Source organism: Psittacula echo (genome assembly GCF_963264785.1).
Source record: "Psittacula echo genome assembly, chromosome: 5".
NCBI lineage: Eukaryota > Metazoa > Chordata > Aves > Psittaciformes > Psittacidae > Psittacula > Psittacula echo.
The window spans coordinates 59501866-59517352 of NC_137739.1; the positions used below are offsets into that span (position 1 = coordinate 59501866).

A 15487-nucleotide genomic window follows, 5' to 3' on the forward strand; every position below is an offset into this window, starting at 1 on the left:
TTGAGGGCATCTGTCTAAACGGCTGCAAGCACTACTAACTAGATCCTAACTTGGCACTAGCCAGAAGCTAAAAAAAAATCTTATCATGGTCTAAGTTGACAACTAAACCACTGTTTGGCCCTGGATTAATGAATAAAATACCTGACAAGAGCAATTGGAGATTAATGGCCTTGGCTACCTTGCACTCTATAGGGTCAAGTACATCAGTGTCAGAAGAGAAATAGTTTGTCTCAACCCAGTGCTAGTACTACAGGGACACAATGAACTCGGAGATACAAGAGCCAGGGTGTCAGAGACACTTTCTGTCACTAAGGTTTAGTGGTATCCAGTTCTCACGAAGAAGGGTCCCAGGGCAGAAGGACTTCAGCTGCCTCACAGCACACTGTGGAGGGATGTCACGGCTGGGGCACATTGCACGTACACCATGCAGGAGTGTGACTGAGGCGGGAGCTTCAGCACTACAAAAGCAGGAGACGTCAGAGCAGCTCACTCTGCCTCCAGATAGATGGAGGCAGTCCGAGACTCAGACAACCACAGGCAGCCCCTGACCCCCATCTGTTCTTTGCTGAACACATCTTCAGGAGAGAGATACGGGCAAACGTTTTCTCTTGCTCTTGATCACTGCACTTAATTGCAAGAAAATTACCACTAACATTCACAGAAGCATGCCTTTTGCTCTGCTTTGCAGACCCTGGCTGCTTCCAGGGGTCTCGGGACCCAACTCCTGCTCAGTGGCCAGGTTCACTGGAGCACCTGTGCTCACCTCCAAGTAACCAATGCACTCAGGCTATACAGCTGAAACACTGCAACCTAAAGCAGTACTCCCCAAATCTGGATCTCCACACAGATGTCCACACACAGTCCCCAGCTCTGCCTGAATTAGGGTTAGTTGATTATTCAGCTGCTTTATCTTGGGGGAAAAAGAGACAACCGATAATCTGGAGATTAAACTGGAACCACTCTTCCTGAGAAATTGCTTTCTGGAATGTACAGTGAAGAAAAAAGGAAAGTATGTGACTTATACAGCTCCCAGGGGAAAAATGAATATCCCAGTTGACCTTAAAGGAGTCCAGTAGAAGTGATGAGTAAATTTGTAAGCACGTGAGCCTTCTTTGAAGCCCTTACGATAAACCTTTTCCCTACATCTTTCAGGTAGCAAAAATCACGTTTGTGAGACTGTTGCTCATATGCAACTCCTGGGTGCAGACACGGGTATATTCATACAGCAAAAGCTTGTATTACCCTTCAAACAACAAAATAGTTTGGAATCATTTCCAAAACCTCTCTTAACCCCTCTGTTCCTCAGTTTCCAAATATAAGTGTGGGAGGAAGGGCCATAAGGATTGGAGAGGGCAGGATGACCCTGTGGCGCCTCGCAGGGCTGGCACCGTAACACACATATCACAGACCCTGAGCTGCTCTGATACGATGCAAGCAAGAGCCACAGCAGCCAGGACATCCTACCACACTCAGCATGTGCTTGGGAAGTGTGTCTTGGCTACAGAGGTCACGGAGCTTTCAGAGATGGTCCCAGCACTCGGAGAGGGATGCTCGGCAGCCCACTCACCCCTCTCAAGCTCCAGGGCTTCCCACGGGGCCAGCAGCAGCCACAACTTATCTGCAGAGGCACAAGTCCCCAGCAGCACTGGATCCGTCCCTCCTTGCTACCTCCAGCAACATCCCTTAAAGAGGACCTGGAAGTAGCTCCAGACATACACGTGCTGTAGGCATCAGCCCCCAAAACACTGTTAAGGAGCACACTGGAGTAAATATATGGTAGAGCACCTCAAAGGGAGAATCAGGTGGTAAAAAGTGGCAGACTATAAATGCACCTTTTGACAGTTTTCACTCTGCCGTCTCCCCAGCCAAGAGTGTTTTAGTAAATTATAGTCAAGAGAGCCAGCTTCAACCTGCCTCCGAGAACAGCAGACCTCTGGCCACAGGCAGGCATGGGGTAATCAGGGGGTTCTATTCCTAACACCTCCCCCTCTACGCCTTCCCCCTCACCCAGCTTCATGTACGTCCCCATCACATCAAGATTTTTGGGGCAGAAACCTTCTTATCTATCTTTGGGATGCACACTGCAGCCAGCCCCTGAGCCCCATAGTGCTTCCACACCACCAACACTACAGCAAGCTCCACCATGGCTGTTTGATGCTCAAGAGCAAAGTCAGCTCTGTCCAGCCAGAGAAGAGAAAAAACAGACCAAAACAAAAGCCCGAGTGCATTAGTCACTGTTAACTGTTCTTTCCAGAAACATAATATTGAAGGGATTTCACATATTTCCTGGCAGGGAGATTTCATGGTGGCTTTTAAAAATGGATGATTAGTAAGATATAAATCCCCATGGCTAAGATCAGCAAGAAATCCTTTCAAACACACATATATACACATTAAAACTTGAGTATTTTACCTTTCCCCAGAAAAGCAATTGCTGCTGTCAAGTACACCCTTCTATTACAGCCACATGCTCTTTTTAAGAATAGCTAATCAGAAAAACATACAGAGGTATTTAATCAGGTTGGGTTTTCTTCTTTAATGACCTAATGTTTTGGTTTGCAACTGCTGCCAATTCACGCTGGGTGGAAATTTAGTACTGTCAGCATTTAATTATTATTTTAACACAGATTTCTCTACCTTCCTACAGTGAAGAAACAGCTAGAAAAAAATGCAGCAATGAACAGTTTTTTAAGCCATTAGACGCCATCCTTGTTATTTAGCCACATTGGAAATTACCATTTAGGGTACACAAAAGCTTGCTCTGCCATCCCATTAGGGCAGATGCTCCCCAGTTTGCACCTCTGCAGCCAACCAGAGGACAGCATCTGAGGGACAGCCAGGAGGGGCTGCACACACCTTACCCTGGAAGCTCACCAGGCTGTGACACAGCTCACTGAAATACATGCCAAAGAACTGAAACACAGAGCACCTGCTTTGTGTTGCACCTTGGGCCATAAACAACAAATCAGACTGGTTCTTTTTTTCAGCTTAAAACCTGTTTTCCTAATTTTAACCCGTGCTGTCTGAAACAAATAAACTCAACTCTGCAACCTGTAACAGGCCACAGGGAAAATACGTGTGCTGATCTGGTGCAGGCTGCAAGACACGTTTATCGGATTCACACACACGGGGGGGGGGGGGGGACAAGCAAAAAACAGGTTGTATGATTAAAAAAGAAACTCCCAGAACCATGCAAGTGTTGAACTCCTTTGTGCTCTGGAGCCAGGACAGGCGCATGGAGAGGGCTCTCCCCACTCCTGTAGCCAGTCTGGCAAGAGCTTGCTCCCCACCTTCCCAAAAAAGGCAAGATTTAGGCTTCAGCCCCCATGAAAACCAATGGGGAAATGAGACTGCAGTAAAGCAGGGCTCGTGGCAGCATGTGTTAAATGGCACAAAGCAGGAAGGGCTGTGAGGATGCACGTGGATAACTTTATCTTTCAGAGCGGATGGACTAGTCAGCCACACACTTATTAAAACAAGTATTAGTCTGTGATAGCAATCTAAGATAACACTAAGAGGTTTGTCACCCAAGGAAAAAGAAAAAAGGAGGCCAGAAAAAAAGATGCTATTGCTGGACCTGTGTCCATAGAAACCACATTTAACCTTAGAGGATGACACTACGCAGGTGACTCCTTCCTCGAGAAACACAAGCACCCTGTTTGGTATATGCTGACCTTTCCACACAATCATGCTCCTATTTAAAAGAGAAATGTGTATATATAAACAGAAGAGAATGGAGCTTAGGAACAGGGAGGTGACAAATTTTCTTTCTCTGACGGCAAAGTAAGGCTCTCTTGCCAGTTGGCATGAATGAAGCATCCCTCTTCTCTACCTGGAAAAAAAGGTCATGGATGTGGGGTTTAATATCCAGATGGTCACTATAAATGGATCGTACCTGTGATAAATAAAGAGGCAGCTATTTCATCTGCTTAACATTAACTCTTCCCACAGTGTGCTTTACAAGTCACATTCCTGGAGCGAAGGGCACATGTTTAAGGAGCCAGATACAATTCCAGCTTTGCAAACTAAAAGACAGGGAAATAGCCTTGGTCACAGAGTATTTGAATGTCACTTTGTTAGGCTGTGCATTGCATTTGACAGAGCTAGCAAAGGAAATGAGAAGTGATAACTGATAGTGCCGTGATTAGATCAGCCACCTTGGGAAAGGTGCTGAAGCAGAGATATTTCACTAAAATAAGGCGAATCCTGGGAATAGATTTCTGGCAAGTGATTGCAAGGAGATACGGCCAGAATTAGAAATGGATTTTGCAGGCAGATAAAACATAATAGACAGAAGGCAGCTCAAAATGATATATCATGAGGGCCTACAGAGTGACTATAAAGTTTGTTCACAGTTATTTAACATACAGAGATCCTAGAATGACTTAACTTCAAAATACACTTGCTGTGTTATTAACTTTAATGTGCAGAAATAAAACAATGTTGCATTAAAGCCCTCTAGTAAAAAAAAAGAAGCTGCCTTCTCCCCAGCTATCCATCTCTGACTTCAGTGGAGTCGCATTACTTCGTACCACAAGACAGAAGTGGAACAGGAATCTCTTCTTGGGCTTCTGACTGACAAAGGCACATGAAAATGTACGTTTCATTATTTTGTCTTGAAGGAAGTTGCTTTAATAATGAAGGGTAACTACTGGCAGTGGTAATTAATGCATTCTAATAAACTCACTCCATGTATTTCTGTAATCATCTAACCATGGTTCCTTCTTCTGCAGCTCGCAGATAAAGCACTTGCTCAGGCTGCTTCTTAGGCATTTAAGAGGAAGATGGTTAGCTTTACTGGCTATTACAAAAGGCTTCAATCATACTGCTGTCCATGTCTGTCTGTCTGTCTCCTCCTTAACAGGTTTAGCCAATTAAAGACAACCAGCTTATTGCAGTTCTGTGAAGCACAGCGGCCAAAACAGAGACTTGATGAGTACATTAACCCGGGGAAAGGCTGCTACCTGGATTCAGTCATTAGACATCAGAGTCCATCACCACAAGACAAATGTGTTGAGAACCCATCTTCACTTGCTACCATAGTCACAAGACTTTGAGATCAGTCTGTGGGTTTAAGGCTCTGCAAGTCAGTGAAGGCCAGTATACTATGTCCAGCGAACTGAGTCTGGCCCTCTGCTCCTCACCTCATTGGCTTGTAAAGTGTTGAGTTTTGTGCAAACAAGTAACAGATTGCGTGTTGTTCATAACAAGATACAGATTTCACTGTTACAGCAGTATAAATCTATGTAGTAGTGTATACGCATATAAAGACATCTTCTCAGCTGCTGGCTCCAAAGAGCCGTATGTGCATCACTCACACTGCCAGAGTGAGAATAAACAACTCCATATCAATGGAGAACACACTTATGAGAGCCAGGATGCCTGAGGAAGAGAGAAATATGAGCACTGTTTATCTACCACCAGAATACAAATTAATAATAACCATTATGACCACCACTGTATCAGTGACGGCAATGCAGCATCAAATTCTGCATCCATAAAATCAGATGGAACCACTACTGCGTCCCAAGGGACCCCCCCTGTAAGTTCATGAAGGTGGACTTTAAACATCAGCCATCTGCATGATCAAATACCAAGCTATTTCCTCAGGCAAAGTCTTCACTGGAATCAGCTAAGGCAATCAGCGTCAATAGATTTTGGCATTAAAAGCGACATGCTTCAATTTTTGCCAGAATTCATGCCCATGCTGGCACCAGAAAGAACAACTGGATACATTTTCCAAAGTGAATACTGCTTCCATGCTGCTTCCACAAGTCAAGGTGCTTCCTCACCTACAGATGTTGCTCCTGGGCTAAACCTTTTGTCCCCTGCATCTGGAAACAAAAGCTTAATTCTCAGTGCTAGTACCCGAGAGTCTCCATCAAAACAAAGCCCCCCTTGTGAAGTGAAACAAGCTCTTCCCAACAGCTCGTCAGCTGAACCCTGCTGCCTGACTTCATTGTTGTTGTTCTGAATGAATGAGAAGGCAGTTTCTGTCTACATTAATCAATTTTTAGGTGGTTTCCTGCCCATTCATTCATATGCTAAAAGTGGTTTTGACAGTAAGAAATCTGCTGAATGTGAGCAGGCCAGTAGCAGCTGCTCAAGCAATGCCCGTAATACTGTGCATATCCTCAAAATTTCCCCCATGTTCATATGCTATTAGCAGGTGACACAGGAACTTAAATAAAGCATGTGAAATACATAAGCTGGATGAATAATTATATTGGTGTAGAGACTTCTATACTGGAGTAATTTTTACTCCAAATACCTTATTTAGGCTACAGGGGTTTGAGGCCAGAAAGAAAACATTTATTCTATACTATGCCTATGACAGAGCTGGGTGCTTGGGATGCTGTGGTCCCAGCTCTTACCCCACACAATTAGCAGTAGCTGACAGCAGTAAGCAAGACTGGACACAAACTCAGGATTAAAATTATTATTAGAGAAAAAAATTCCTGCTCCAGGTTTCAAAGCAATTCCCGCACTGCCCAAGTCACACCACGAACAGCATCCTCATCTGAGCAGAAAGCACCTTGCACAAAGAAGCATCTCTTCAAAACTTCCGCACGACTCTGCAGCTTGACAGTACAGGCACAAGCCACTGGGAAGCCTGGTCTTACAGCCACAGTCTGCCATCAGCGTGGGTGATTCCCAAGGGTGCACGGCCTTGCAGCCAGCTAACGAGGAACCAGAGCAATGCCAGTGCCTGAGCTCACACTGACCCTCAATGTCCCAGTGGCTGTGCGGGACCAGAAGTGGGCAAAAGCCCCTTGGCTCTGAGCCACTGCCACTGGCTAGCTACTGCTTTCAGGAGACAACCCACCTGAGTGACCTGTGGTGAAAGGCTTCGCATCCCGCTCCTGAGCCTCTCCTTCACTTTTCAAAGTACACCAATTGCAGTAGACATTATTCATGGCTCATGCCTCTGAAGAAGTCAATGTCATTCCCTTTCTTTTCTCAATCCTAAATAATATTTGTTAAGTTTGTTCTATTCCTCCTTCCAGACCGAAGGATTTTTGTCCCACCTTGGCTTTGAGAGACGCTGTCTTTTCTGGCCCTCCTCACCCAGTGACTGCTCTGTACATCCTCTCCGCCAGATCCTACTGCGGCCTTGGCCCAGGTCATGTTTTTTTCCCGCACCTCCTCACCCTGTGTGTGATCTTACTCACTCACACACCAATTGCTACTGACTGTGCTGATAAGAAATGTACTTGCCGTCACTGACTCCCCTCTCCAGCCAAGCCCACCCCTCAGCCTGCCTTGCGGACATCTCTTGGCTGGGCACTTTGTCATCAAATCAAACCCAATATAGCTGCAATGGACCTTCTGATCTTTCTTCACTGCCCAGCCTCTCCATTATTCCTGAACAAACTTCCATCCTCCCTGTTGCTCAGGCCTGTAACCTCTTCCAGCTCACCCATCCTTCACGCCTTCACTCTTCTTGTAATACCATCAGACAGACCATCAGCTGGTGTAAGTCAGTGTAATTTCACTAACTCCAATGGCATTATACCAATTCGCAAAAGATGAGTTTCTGTCCTGGTTCCTCTAAAAGCAATTATACTCTGTCTGACAAGTAGAAACCTTCAGCCAGGTCCCTCACCATCTCCTGTATTTATTATTGTGATCTCCTGTCCTCTGGTCTCTCAACAGCCACACTCTTTTCAATATACGGCACCGCCTGGAATCCTTGCCTGGCCCTTAGTTCTCTACTGCTCACAACTGACAAGTTTCCCTTCAACTCTCAAGCCTCCTGCACCCAATCACTCTTTGCCCCTCAGCCGTGCTTGGCTTGTTATCCCTTCTGAATACGCCTGAACTAATCTGGTGTGCTAACAGTATTTAACTGGCAGTAGCAAACCATGCACCAATTCAGAGGTTTATTTTAATGCTAGAAAACGGGGAGAGTCACCATAGAAGTTCAATGCCAATGTTACATTAGGACACAATTAAAAAGCACTTCATTGACACGACGTGTGCACACACCTGAGAATTTGTGTACTTAAATCACCAAGATCCCATGAAGTGTTACATGTTATTTGTGTCATCCTAATATACGAGCACTGTGCTATCGCAGGTAAGTTTCATAACCATTTTAATGCCAGTACAAATCTCCACTTTAAATCAAACATGCCACAATGTAAAATGATGCAAACAATACCAGAGTAACGCCCTGTGTCTTCACGCTTTCTAGACTGACACCATTAGGTTTTGTAATGGCTGAAGGCTTGGTGCTTAGTGGCTCCAACATAACCATCACTGCTATCTTTGTGTAAATGTTTCCATTTTGTGAAAAAACAAAAAACAAAACAAAAAAAAAAAAAACAAAGAAAAAAAGCCCACCAAAAAAAAAAAAAAAAAGACTAAAAAAAGAAAACCACCCCCCCAAAACCTTCCGTGTTTTGTTCAGTTTACTCCCTACCGGAAAAAGAGAAAAGCTCTTTCCAAAGAGCAGAATAACACCCGAGTTTAGGGTTTTCCACACCTGAAGGGATGTGAGAGTATGGGGGCAAGATCAGGCCCTTAATGAGAGTACTGAGGAGTTTGCCATATGTACAATGCCAGAATGATAAAATGTTAATGAAGTGAAAGTATATTAGTGAATTATTAAAATTTTGCTCCTCTCTGCAAAGCACAGAGTGAGAAAATCTCAGTGAAGATAAAGATAAAAATAGGATCAAAACATTTGGATCCTTTCTCCACCTCCAACAAAAAAAAAGCTATGCAAAATCTGGTGTTAAAATAACATATTAATTGGGTAGCTTCTGCAAATGATCTGCTGTAAAACCCAGATCAAAACAAGTTGGAGTTGGGGGGTAAAATGAGATTTAATCCAGTTAAATCTGGATGGGTCAGACTTTCAGCTTCCTCCCATTTCCAATAACCTCTCATAACCCCTGTAATGCCTCTGCTTCTCTCCAAAGCAAGCCCAGCCAGCAATTAAATTGGCAACAAGAAGATCTTACTGAGAGGAGTAACATGGAGCACGGCTATGCAAGGATGGGTCAGGCCGGGGAGTTCATATCTGCTCGCTGTGCTGGAAGCTGACTTTATCCAAGGAAGAGGTTGGCCTCTCCATAAAGCCCAAGAGCAAAAACAAAAAGGATCTCTGTAGTGGGAAGCCACAGAGCTGCCAGGGGTTGGAGCAGGGAGCCCGGAGAGCCTGACACAGGAGGCAGGGTCACAGGAGACGCAAGATGCTGCTCAGCTCAACAGGGCGGACACAAGTCCTGCATAGAACTACACTAAAAAGAGCAACAGCTTTGCCGTACAGTATTAAGAAGCAATTTCCAACAAAGCTGCCATTCTGTGAAATGCTTTCCAGAATCTAGCTTGGATTGCCTTGTATGTAAAGCCCCGTCTGTTAGGAAGTCTGGTGTATTTTCCTTGCAACAAAAATAAGTATGCCCAGACATCGTGAGTGGGCTGTATCAGCAAATAGGTGGCAGGTAAGCAGCATGCAATTGGGCTCCTACAAGGGAACCTCACATTGGCCTGAGCAGAGCTCACATATAGGGTCCCACCACATCCCAGCACATGGGAGGTGGGCAAAGGAAGAAGCCAGTGTGTGCCAAAACCATCCTGCTCCTTAAATAATACGTATCTTTCTTTGGCTTTTACCTATTTTCAGTAAAAACACCCAGTGTTGGCAATGTCACTGTATCAGCTAGCACTGAGGTAAATTCCTGCTAACGCTGGAAAAAACAACGTCAGTTAGGCAGATTGTTCCATTCAGTGGTCCCTACCAACCCTGATCACAGGTCACAGCCTTGCCATTTGTCTGTCCTGCAGTCAGTGCTAACACAGAGAAAGACCATCTCTAGCAAAGAGACTCCTAGACTACAGACAGAGAAATTAAAGGAAAGGGCGACAAAATACTGCCCAGCATCATAATCATTAGCTTCACCTCCAGCAGGCTTAGCCTGTCCCACTTTTGCAGACATTACAGAGTAGTTGGACTTTAGGGAGAGTTTTGGAAGAGCACAACATGTCGCTTCTGTTCATCCCCAAGACAGGCGGGCAAAAACTGACCCCCGGCACACAAGCAGCACCAGCACTGGCTCCTTAAACATGGCTCTAAGTTTTACGTTTAAACAAAATGCTGTTTTGCTAAGATCCCTTTTTTCCTTTCTATTTTTCATTATTTTGTTACAGTTCTCCTTTGCCTTGGCCATGTGAGCAGGTAACAAGCCAAATGCGGTTGCATTAGAAATACATCAAAACTGAGGCCAAAGTTGTGCTGCACTGTGTTATGTCTGAAGTCATGAACTGGCAAATTCCAGCATCAGCCAGGACGGTCTTGTTTCAGCCCAGCTGAGGCTTCTGGACAGCCTTGGCAGCATCTTCTGCCAGGACCAGCTCCTAACACCAAGACATCTCCTACACCAAAAATGACTGCTGGAAGCCATTCAGCATGCCAGGCAGCTTCTTACAAGTTTATGCAACTTTTCTACATTGCCTCTTCAGAACCCCCTGCAAAAGCCCAGCTTAGCACCATACTTAACCATACATACTTCATCTTAACACACATACAACCACAGTATTCCATTGTGAGCCGACACTGATGTTGATTTCCCTGAACGCTCCTACTTACTAGAACCCAAAGAGCTAAACCCCAGCCCTCACCTTTAGTCTGGATCTTCATCCAAAGCTGTATCCAATCTTACAAGCCTCCAACCTTGCATCCCAGCCTGACAGAGACCAGTAAGCGACTGGTGTTTTCTGGAACCACCGCTTACCTTCTCACCTCTGGCCCCACATCCCATATCAATACATGCGCACTGCACTGGCGCATCAGCACAAGCACACCCAACAAATGCAAGCACATTTTCAAAGTTTTAATCCCTTAGCAATTGCTAATTAAGGGGCAATTAATGTGACTCTAAACTCTGCTCCTAATTTGCCTTGCAACTTCAGGCAGTCCATGTGAAATGCTACGTTGTGAACATACAACTTCTGTGGATATTAAAAATCTAATTTCTGTAAAGTGATTTATGATCCATGATGAAAGGCGGTTCAGAAGTGGAGGGACTTCCCCTATTAGTAAACTAACTGGAGCACTTTTTGATCTTTCATTCTAAGAGGAGGGGGAAGGGGAAAAAAAAGCCTATGAGTACTATTAATGAGGCTCAAAAGGTATAAATTGTAAATTGGACACTTTTGAAAACGTGGCCCCGAGAGGTTGGTGGGGTGTTTTTTAATAACAGCAACAAATGGCAGGACAACACGAGCATTTGACTTCATGCACATCCCTCTGGAATGGCTGATACTGACAAACTCTTCAAAACTAAAACCATAAACAGAGCAGCACAGGCACAGAGGATGATGAAGGGTAAATCTAGAAAGTACCTAATCCAGCTCACTTCCTTCACCGTGTAAAAACAAGTAACCGACACACTTCCTGCAAGAGAACCTTCCTGCGGATAAGGGTTCTCCCGACAACAGGAAATTCACTTCTAGAAGCAAGCACGCTTTCGCTACTGGGCCAAACTTTCTCCATTTGAACTCCACGGCAATTAAAAGCAGCATCTGGTTAATCAGATGTGAGCTGGATTAAACACACAACTGCTCAACTCCCTGAACCTTTCCTGGACACAGGGAGGGAGTCCCAGAGCCGGCACCCTGGTGTCATCCCAGCCTGGCCAATCGGGACTTCTGGAGCAGAAGCAGGCACTGCTCCTTCCAGTTTTACCCACAACCAGACTTTAAAGTCAGGCCTTGGGTCTGTCAGATAGCAAGACCCAAGGGTGCAGGTAGAGACGGGGCTGAGCACGTTCACCTCAGCGCCATGCAGGATTTACCTCCTGATGTGCAAGACCTGCTCACCAGTCGCTGGTTTTCCTGAGAAATAACAATGCAAGGAGTGAAATATGCCAGCAAAGAGGCAACAGAGGTCAAACTGGTCATTCCAGATTTCAAAGTGATGATTTATACAGTAAGTGAAGCACTCAAGTGTGTTTTTCTTGTTTTGGTCACTGCAAAATGAAGATTAAAGGTAGCAACAAAATGAAATGTTTCAGAGAAAGCGCAGTGAACGCACAAAGACATCTCTCCATCACAAACATCTGAACCAATGGCTGCTGCCCAAGAAAATAAGCAAAAAGATTAAAACCCTTCTTGTGAGTTTGCTGTGAAATACCTCTCTCCTGCTCCAAAATCAAAATAGCTCTCTCCTTTCGCACACAATAAACTTCCGATAGTCCGGCAAAGTAAAACTTCCATTTACCACAATAATGGTCTGGTTTTCTCATGCTGCATCCATCAGTAATGAAGTATATTTTATACTCACATCTCTACTTTTGTACCAAAATTGCATGCTGCAACCGAACAGTGATGTCTTTATTAAAAATAATTGCACAGGGTTTCCCACAGCCATCTGCACCCTTTAGGGGCTGGGGTTTTTTCTTCAGGTGAGGCAGAGAAACAGCCTTAATATTCAAATAATTACATTTTAATATAACTTGGCAATGTGAAGGCACACAGGGAGAGATCGAATCAAACCCAGCTCTCTCTCCCAGGTCCATGTAAAGAGACGTGTCCTGGTCATTTGATTAAAAACTAAGTCACCCACCACTACTTTGGTTTATAACCCGCACGGTCCCCGGGCTTTGAGCCTTTGCTGGCCCCCAGCCACAGCTCCCCCCGCTGCAGGGCCGGCCGGGGCAGGACACCCACCATCAGGAGGGCAGCCAGTGGGCACGGGGCAGGCGGGCTGCACCCTCCCACCTCCTCCTGGGGTGGAAAGCGGGGGACACCGTTCAGAGAGGAAAGAGGGGCGGCAGCAGCACGGAGTGTATTGTGAAATGACCTTGATTTGACAGGCATGTTCTCGTGTTTCAACAGATGCTGCGGGAAGGCGGCAGCAGCCAGGCGCTCTGCAGGCATTTCTGATGAGATGCACACTTCTTTCTTTTGCCCTTTTTTATTTTTTTAAATAAATGGGGGGGAGGGTTAGTCTTCCCAGTTTCCATGACAACAGTGTCTCCACTTGTCTGTTATTAGACACCATCCGCTTCCTGTGTCTAAATTTTTAAACCAATCAGAAAACTGTTTATAGATTTTACAGCTCCTGGGACAGTCTCTCTCCTCCGAGAGCGCTACTTTAATGACACGTAACGCTTCGGCGGCCAGCGCTGCAAGGCCCTGCGTTTTCGGCTACGAAGTAATCCCACGTTACACTGCTGGCTGGCTGATACGGGGGCTATGCTGGGGAAAGCAGGGGATGCCGCCCGCTCTACTGTGCCCCAGCAGCCGTTACCACGCTGGGCTCCTTTAAACCGCACAAACTCATTTTTATCGTTGGCTCGGTCTTGTCTCTGATTCACCCCCCCGAAACAGCGCAAGCCCTCGAGCCGCCGTTATCCCGCCGGAGTAACGGTCTGCCCTGACGCCAACGGCTCCGCCGTACCACATCGCCTGCTGCAGTTAAAGTTTCGGTAAACTGGGCTGCGAGCGCAGCCGTGCCGCGCCGCGCGAACACATTCCCACAGACACATCTCTGTGGTGTCAGTAGTGACCGACCGCAGCGCAGCCAGCAGGGTAACGTGCAACCCCTTCTCCGGGGTGCACGGACACATGCCTGTACGGCCAAGGAATTAATTCACGGCAAGTCCGGGTAAGTTGAGAGTCAGCGCTGAAGAGCAGCAAGCAGAGGGAAGCCGATGTGCGAACAGGCGAACACCTCTCCCGGCGACTCTGACAGACCGGCCCCGCCGGCGGAGGATGCCCTTCAGGCGTGCGTGCAGAGACACAGCCGGAGCCCGCGAAGTACCAAGCGGCTTCTCGCCGGGCACGGACCCAGCAGCCGGCGGCACGCAGGAACAAAAGGGACACGGCGGGTGGCTGCCCGCCGCCTGCCCTGCCAGCGCCCGCCGGCACCTGGCCAGGCTCCGCCGGCCGCCTTCCTCCCCTCCCGCCCGCCCGCCCGCCCGCTACAGCCGCGCGTCCCCGCGGAGCCGGCGTCGCCAGGCACAGCCCGCTGCCCGCCGCCGCGCTGCCGCCCCCGCGCCGCCCTCCGCGTCCCCGGCGCGCCGGAGCTCGGCGTCGGGACGGGGCCGTGGAGCCGGGGCAGCCCCGCGCAGTTGCCGCCGCTGCCCGCCCCGCGGCCCCCGAAGTTTGGCCGCGGCTCCGCTCCCCGGGGGAGGGCCCGGGAGCGGCGGCCGCCCGCGCACAGGCGCACGTACGCACGCGCTCCCGGTGAGACGGCGAAACGCGGCGGCCGTTACCTCGTGGCGCGGCGCTGGTTCCCGCCGCCGCCGCCGCCGCCGCGGGGGTGGGCGCTGCCCCCGGCCAGCCCCGCTCCGCGCCCCGCGGCGGGAGGCAGCCGCAGCCCGCGCGCCGCCTGCGCCCCCCCACCCCCGCCGGAGGCGCCGCGCCCCGCCGGGCCCTAGCGCCGCCCGCCGGCCCCGCCTCGCCCCGCCCCGCCGGTCCGCCTCCCAGAGCCGGCGGCAGCGGCGGCGGGTTCCCTGACCGGGCGTCCCCAAGGGACGCTGCGGGACGGGGAGAGCGCGGGAGCGAGAAGGCGGCGGGGCCGGCCTCGGGGGCGCTGCTCCTGCGGGAACGCCGCAGCGCTGGGACTGGGGCAGCGGCCGGTCCCACGCCTCCTGCTCTGTTCCTCTCAGGGGAAACCCCGCTCGTGGCCGCGCTCCTGTCGTGCCGCCAGCCCGGGGTTCACGACCCCTGGTGAATGCCGGCACAGCCGGTGCCTTACGTGGCCACCACGTTGTCACTGTGCGCGACCTTCGTGCCGCTGGAGCGGGGCTTACACGTGTAGAAAACTGAGACGTGCAGCACTAAAACTTACTCCTGTTACGGTCGTACCGGCCGGGGGCGCCAGCCGAGGCCTGGCATCTCCTTACACTCTGCTCTTTACAGCTGGAAACTGAGAAAACGTGCCCGTGCCAGGAGTGCTTGGTATGAACGTGCACGCTGCCTCCTCCTCCTCATTTCACTGCCCCTTTGCAGCCCTCATGCCAGCCTCTTCTTGCTGCCTTTCCTGCCTTGCCCCCATGGAAGCAGGCGACAGGGAGCTTTGGGACCCGTGGGTGAGTGCAAAGGCTGGCAGGTCTTGGAGGGACCTGGCACCATCAGCACCACCACATGTCCGGGAAACTGCCAAGTCTGTAAAAGGCATTTAATTATTCATTGTAAACTTACCCTTCTCCAACCAACCCTACAGAGTGACAAGGTACATGTGATTGCTATAGTGATAATAGGAAAAATGTAGCTTCATCCATTTATTTTGCCATAACGGGGCAATGGCTGGTTTGGGATGGGATGGGATTTTTTTTCCACAGAGTGATACGTTCTTTTCTTGACACTGAGTGTGGACAGAGGGGAGAACGGCAGCTGCATTCTGCCAACTGCTTTTCCTGGCTATTCAAACTCCACCACTCCTACCAGGGCTCCCAACCCTGCTCCAATGCACTTTGATACAGGAGGGACACAAAGAAACCCGTATTCTGCACCAGCGTATTGCAGCCTT

General features: G+C 48.5%; 1 protein-coding gene across 1 annotated transcript in view; it reads right to left on the bottom strand.

The window, feature by feature from the left end:
• The window catches only part of FOXN3 (forkhead box N3), a 223139-nt gene extending 208793 nt beyond the window's left edge, over positions 1-14346 (bottom strand). The window contains exon 1 of the mRNA XM_080618998.1: positions 14229-14346. The gene's annotated coding sequence lies outside the window, so the exon portion shown is untranslated. The remainder of the gene's footprint in view (positions 1-14228) is intronic.
• Positions 14347-15487: the final 1141 nt, after the last annotated feature.